This window comes from Myotis myotis, unplaced genomic scaffold (genome assembly GCF_014108235.1).
Source record: "Myotis myotis isolate mMyoMyo1 unplaced genomic scaffold, mMyoMyo1.p scaffold_m19_p_1, whole genome shotgun sequence".
Classification (NCBI taxonomy): domain Eukaryota; kingdom Metazoa; phylum Chordata; class Mammalia; order Chiroptera; family Vespertilionidae; genus Myotis; species Myotis myotis.
In genome coordinates, this window is record NW_023416313.1 from 130,903,156 (window position 1) to 130,910,520 (window position 7,365).

Consider the following 7,365-nt stretch of genomic DNA (forward strand, 5'->3'; position numbering starts at 1 on the left):
TTAAATAAAATGGAAATGAAATGTTAAAGTGTCTTCTTCAAAAAGAAGAAGAAAAAAAGATTTAAAATATGAATAATAAAATGGCAATAAATACATATCTAACAATAATTATTTTAAATGAAAATGGATGAAATCCTCCAATCAAAAGACTGAGTGAATAACAAAACTGATCCTTACATATGCTCTCTACAGAAGACTCACTTCAGATCTAAAGATACACACAGTCCAGCCAGCATGGCTCAGTGGTTGAGCATTGACTTATGAACCAGAAGGTTACAGTTCAATTCCCAGTCAGGGCATATGCGGGTGGGATGCAAGCTTGATCCCCAGTGTGGGGCATGCAGGAGGCAGCTGATCAATGATTCATACTTATCATTGATGTTTCTATCTCTCTCTTCCTTTCTGAAATATATATATATACTAGAGGCCTGGTGCACAAAAATTTGTGCACTCGGGGGGAAGGGGGGTCCCTCAGCCTGGCCTGTGCCCTCTTGCAGTCTGGGACCCCTCGGGAGATAACGACCTGCTGGCTTAGGCCTGTTCCCGGGTGGCAGAGGGCAGGCCCAATCCCTAGGTGCAGCCCCTGGTCGGGCTCAGAGCAGGGCTGATTGGGGAGTTGGGGCGCCACCCGCTGTCATGCACAGAGCAGGGCGGATCGGGAGGTTGAGATGCCACCCCCAGTCACACTCAGGGTAGGGCTGATTGGGGGGTTGGGGCACCGCCCCCTGTCACACTCAAAGCAGGGTCCATGGGGAGATTGCAGCGCCACCCCCCTGTCACGCACAGAGCAGGGCCAATTCGGGGGTTGGGGCGCTGCCCCCGTCACACACAGAGCAGGGCGGATCAGGGTTGGGGCACTGCCCTCTATACCACAGAGCCAGGGCGATCAGGGGGTTGGGTCGCCGCCACTCTCACACTCAGGGCAGGGCCGAGGGGAGGTTATGGCTCTACCCTGTCACCACCCACAGCGCAGGGCCACTCAGGGGTTGGGGACACCACCCTGTCACACACAGAGCCAATCAGGGGGAGGTGGAGCCACTCCCGTATCAGGCACACAGAGCAGGGCTGATCAGGAGGTTGGGGCGCCTTCCCCTGTCACGAGCAGAGCAGGGCGGATAGGGAGGTTGTGGCCCCGCCCCCTGTCACACACAGAGCCACAGGGAGATCAGGGGGTTTGGGTGCTGCTACCCTGTCACGCTGATCCCGGTGCCGGGAGGCCTTGCGGCTCCACTGATCCCGGTGCTGGGAGGCATATTACCCTTTTACTATATAAGATAGAGGCCTGGTGCATGGGTGGGGCTGGCTGGTTTGCCCTGAAGGGTGTTCTGGATCAGGGTGGGGGTCCCCACTGGGGTGCCTGGCCAGCCTGGGTGAGGGGCTGAGGGCTGTTTGCAGCTGGTCACACACCCTTCAGGGTGGGGGTCCCCACTGGGGTTCCTGGCCAGTCTGGGTGAGGGGCTGAGGGCTGTTTTCAGGCTGGAGGGTGACGGAAGCTCCCAACCGCTCCTTTTTTTCTTTCTTTTTTTTTTAATTCTGGGCCAGCTTTAGCTCTGAGGCTCCAGCTCTTAGGCCTCCACTGCTGAACGTAGGTAATCGAAACAATGTATAACTCCAGCTCTGACTCCAGCTCTGAGATCCCAGCTCTCTGAAAGCTGGTTTCTGGGGTTTTTCTTTTTAGCTTCTATATTTAAAATGTTTCAAACTGCAGGCTCAGAGGCCTGCAAGGCAGGCAGGGAACGTTGGTTTCCTCCCGTCACTGAAGCAAGCAAGCCTCATGTTAGTTTCAAGCTGCCTGGCTGCCCACCGCCATCTTGGCTGACAGTTAATTTGCATATATCCCTGATTAGCTAATGGGAAGGGTAGCGGTCGTATGCCAATTACCATGTTTCTCTTTTATTAGATTAGATACATATATATATACACATACATACATATATATATATATATACACACACACATACATACATATATATATACATATACATATATATATATATATATATATATATATGTATATATATTAAAAGACACAGACTGAAAGTTAAGGGATGGAAAAAGATATTTCATGAAAATGGAAACAAAAAAAATCTTGAGTAGTCATACTTATACAAGACAAAATGGAAATTAGAACAAAGGCTATATATACAAGAGACAAAGAAGAGACAAAGAAGGACCCAGTATTTCCCCTTCTGGATATTTATTCAAAGAAACCCAAAACACTAATCATAAAAGACATACACAATCCATATGTTTATTGCAGCATTATTTACAATAGCCAAGATATGGAAACAATCTAAGTGTCCATCAACAGATGAATGAAAAAAGAAGTGGTGCATATATACAATGGAATATGAGTCAGGCATAAAAAAGAATGAAATCTTGCCATCTGCAACAACATCTATTGGACTTAGAGAGTATTATTCTAGTGAAATAAGTCATAGAGAGAAATAAAAATGCCAGATGATTTCATTTATAAGTGGCATTAAAATAAAATAAAATAAACAAGCAGAACAGAAACAGACTCATAGATACAGAGAACATTTTGACAGTTGCCAGATGGGAAGGGGGTTGGAGGATGGGTGAAAAGGTGAAGGGACTTAGAAGTACAAATTGGTAGTTGCAAAAATATTCACGGGGATGTAAAGTACAGGACAAAGGCATACAGTCAATAATATTGTAATAACTATGTATGGTAACAGGTGGTACTAGACTTATCAGGGTGATAACTTCATAAGTCATATAAATGTCTAATCACAGGGTTGTACACCTGACAATATAATATTACACACCAACTGTAATTTAAAAATAAAAATATAAATATAAAAACAAAGACTATACAACAGCATCAGCTCCTTGTGTGACTGCACAGATCTCACTGCTCGTAGAAGAGGGTCAGCCCTAAGGAAAAAAGATCCTTCAATGCAATGTGTAGAATTTTAGATTTTTATCATGCGCAGACAGGGAGCCAGTAAGGATGCAAAAAGATCTAAAAATACATTTCCCATTAAAGAGTACCACACGATTTTGCAGACCTTTTAGGAAAAGAAGAAATTATCTATAATTCTGATATCCAAGTACAGTCCCAATTATATGTTTCTATAGCTTTTTTAAAAAAAAACTATGTCCCTTACATATTGGTAAATAGTTGTAATTATATATAGGTATATGGTATCCTATCTAATAAAGAGGAAATATGCTAAGTGACCCTCATGCTATTGCAAAGATGGCGGCACCCACAGCCAATAAGGAGGGAATATGGAAATTGACTGCCCTGCACTCAAAGATGGTGGTGCCCACAGTCAATAAGGAGGGAATATGCTAATTGACTGCCACACCCTCAAAGATGGTGGTGCCCACAGCCACAAGATGGCGGCGCTCAGTCCCCTCAGCCCCCCAGCCGCCCAGGGCTGCCCGAGGCTCAGGTAACCAAGGCCGGCCAAGGGAGCAGCAGAGGTGTGATGGGGCGTCGCCTTCCCCTGATCACCGGGTCACCTCCCACCCCTGAGGGCTCTCAGACTGTGAGAGGGGGCAGGCCGGGCTGAGGGACCCCCCACTCCAGTGCATGAATTTTCATGCACTGAGCCTCTAGTCTATATAATAAAACCCTAATATGCAAATCGACCAAATGGCAGAATGACCAGTTGCTATGACTTGCACTGACCACTAGGGGGCAGACACTCAATGCAGGAGCTGCCCCCTGGTGGTCAGCACTCTCCTACAGGGGGAGCACTGCTTGGCCAGAAGCCAGGTTCACGGCTGGTGAGCGCAGTGGTGGTGGCAGGAGCCTCTCCCACCTTGGTGGCAGCGCTAAGGACCCCTTGGGGGATGTCTGCCTGCCAGCTTAGGCCCAATCCCCCCCAGGGAGCAGGCCTAAGCTGGCACTCAGACATCCCCCAAGGGGTCCCAGACTGTGAGAGGGCGCAGGCCGGGCTGAGGGACCGCCCCCCCCCCCAAGTGCATGAATTTCATGCACCAGGCCTCTGATTTTATTATAAAATCAATATATCTTTATTATAGAGTATAGTGAAATTTAGGAAAGCATATACATTTTAAACTCATGCTCTTTTCTCACTAAATATTGTGGCATAAATTCTTATGTTATTATAAACTCTTTATCAGCGTAATTTTCATCACTATATACATTCCACTAACAGTATGCTTTATGACTTAGATTATTTCCATATTTAAAAATATGACTATAACTTGTTTAAATTAGTATATATGTGCATTAAGAATGACAAACTGTGTGGCTTAGAAAATCAAAGTAAGTTGGTTAAAAATTACTTGAACTATAATTAAACATTACTTGGCATTTTGTTTATGACTCATTCAGAAGAGCCATAAACAAAATACCTAGGAATGACTTTAATGAGAAATGTGAAGGACAAGTGTAAAATTTTGTGGAAAATATTGTAAAATCTTATATAAATAGAGTTTTATAATGTATTCTTAGATGGAAGATTACAAAAGTATGTTTTCTTCAAATTAGTTGGCTTTGGCCCTGTGTCTAAAAATCTACTGGGATTACTTTTTGCCTCAACATGACAACTTTTTTTTTTCCTCTAAAATTTACCTCTAAGAATAGCATGCAGAGAAATATTGGGGAAAATCGAAAGTTTAAGATGTAGAAGTTCCATTATCAGGGTGGATGCCACGCTGTAGATAAAAACAGATTTGTCTCCACAATAGGGCAATAGCACCACCATTGGAGAAAGACTATGTCCTAAAATCTATGAGCTTTGTTTGTAGGGGACAAATTTGGTTAAAAAGACTTCTTTAAACGTTTCCCTGCTGTCAAGTTTAATGAAATTCCTACAGCATTTCCAACATCAGCTTGATTTAAGAAGGCTGCTGTCAAAAAGGTTCCCAGAAGAAACTGAGAGGAACATTTTAAGTCATTGCAAGAAAAATGGTTGTAACTTCAGTAAGGCAGCCGTGCCCCTGGCCGTGGGCGCCAGCTTGTGGGACCCTGGGAGCGGGAGACAGGCAGGCGGCCTGGGAGCTGAGAGCTGGGACGCGGTGCTGGGCTGGGCCACCCGGCGGAGCCTGGCGGAGACCAGGACGGCGAGTACCCGCTGCGGCAGCAAGTCCTCTGCTCCCCCGCGGAGGTGGAAGGCGGCCTTCCTGGCGGCAGCGGGCTTAGCGCCCCAGAACCTGCTTTCCCGCCGCCGGCCCAGGGCTGCTCCACCCGGTGAGACAGCGGTCGCCACTGCTCTGTAGCTCACCTACCGCCGGGTTCACTGCGAATGCCCGCTCAGCTGCAGGGGGCGCCAGCCTCTCACTAACACGGAGTTCTAGTGACTCCTGTCCTGTGCCTGAGGCGGCTTAGCACCCTGACACGGGATTGCCTACAGCGATTTCTTTCTGTTACCAGCAAGACATTGAGTCCACTGCAGACTTTAGTTTAGAAACAAAATTTTGCCTGAGCAGGTTAAGATTAAAGTAGCAAAAAAAAAAAAAAAAAAGCGCTATGCAAACAAGCAATAAATAAGAGGAATCTGAGTAAAATAGTTGAATGCAAGTGTGGAAAGAGCCTTCTGAGATATTCAGGACGTGGGCAATGGTGCCGCCTCCACCCAGAGCGCCTGGCAGTCCAGGGAGTCCTCAGGGTCCCACCTTGGGGAGCGGGCCCAGAGTGCCCCAGGAGGAAGGTTTCAGCTTAGGGAGAGGCAAGACCCTGTGGAGACCGAAGGTAATGCCTGCAACTGATTGTCAGGTTAATCCAGTGGTCGGCAAACTCATTAGTCAACAAAGCCAAATATCAACAGAACAACAATTGAAATTTCTTTTGAGAGCCAAATTTTTTAAACTTAAACTATATAGGTAGGTACATTGTTATTAACTTAATTAGGGTACTCCTAAGGCTTAGGAAGAGCCACACTCAAGGGGCCAAAGATCCACGTGTGGCTCACGAGCCACAGTTCGCCGACCACTGGTTAATCTATAGACACTTACCTTAGACACACAAGTTTATTAAGTTATTAGTAATAATAGGCAACTTATTGTATAAAACAAGAGTTTAGCCATTGCCCGGCTGGTGTGGCTCAATGGTTGGGCATGGACCTATGAACCAGGAGGTCACGGTGGGATTCCTGGTCAGGGCAGATGCCCTGGTCAGAGAAGATGCCCTGGGTTGCTGGCTCCCTCACCAGTGCGGGGCATGCAGGAGGCAGCTGATCAATGATTCTTTCCATCATTGTTGTTTCTGTCTCTCTCTCTTTTTTCCTCTCTGAAATCAATTTTTTAAAAAAGTTTAGCCATTTCTGTGTTCAAAGGGAGGAAAAACTGGCAAGAATAAACATTGACTTTGTTTTGCTAAGTAGATTGGGGTTCCCAAGACCCCCAGGCTTGCAGATTCATTAGGAGGACTCCTGGCTTTGATTTATTGCAGGGGAAGGACAGGGCAAAATTTGTAAAGTCTCCAGGGGAGAATTCAGGGGGAATCAAGCACTGGCCCCTAAGGTCCCCTTTCCGGGGAGTCACAGGGGAGCACTTAACTCCCCAGCACTGAGTCCTGGGACACCTGAAATGCTACCAGCAGAGACTCAGTGCCTCCAGATTTTGTTCCTGATCATGGGGGCATCCAGTACCTGGCACACAGCCAAGTTCCAGACCCCAGCAGGAAAGCCCATGCTTAATACAAACCACATTGTTTGTACAAACAGTTGAGGCGCCCAGAGCCCCTCTTAACTAAAGGGAGCCCTCGGGGCAGGCCTTCTGGAGGCCTCGGGCTGCCGTTTGGCCTGGTATTTTTAAGAATGTTGGGGAAGGCGGAAGTTAAAACTGTTATTTAAGTTGTTTTATCTGTAGATTTTTACTTGCATTATTTTGTGTAGAATCAAAAGGTGGTTAAGTTTTCTCTCTTACAGCTGGATTTTTCAGAACACAAAATTAATAAACTTAGTTATTTATTGAGCACTGTTGTAGGCTCAGGAAGCGATGAACAAACCAGAGACATGAAGCATGGAACAGACTGACAAATCTGTACTCAACTTTGGAGCCTCAGTGTTGAGCTGAGGCAGGTTATTTTTTTTAAAGGGATATTTTAAGCCAGCTAGACACCATTAAATGTGTGATGCACACACACCTCACTGAACTCACCGGAGAGAAAAAAAAGCATTTTTCCTACTGACATTTATTTAATAAACTTACTGACCACCTAAAAAGAAAGGAAAGAAAGAAAAAAAAGGGAAGAAAGAAAAAAAGAAATCCCTACTTTCGGCAACTTCAGGCCCTTCTTAGAACTTGTCTCATAAAATGCCCTCGGGGTTGGGACTATAATCACAGTGGACATTTGGCCTGTCCAATAAGCATTAACTGCCCTGATGGTATGGCAAACTAACACCCTCATTATTTTTTTCAGAG

General features: G+C 45.8%; 1 pseudogene; it reads left to right on the plus strand.

Moving 5' to 3' along the window:
- Nucleotides 1–4,803: 4,803 nt before the first annotated feature.
- LOC118670898 lies at nucleotides 4,804–5,709 on the plus strand (annotated as a pseudogene).
- The last annotated feature ends 1,656 nt before the right edge of the window (nucleotides 5,710–7,365 follow it).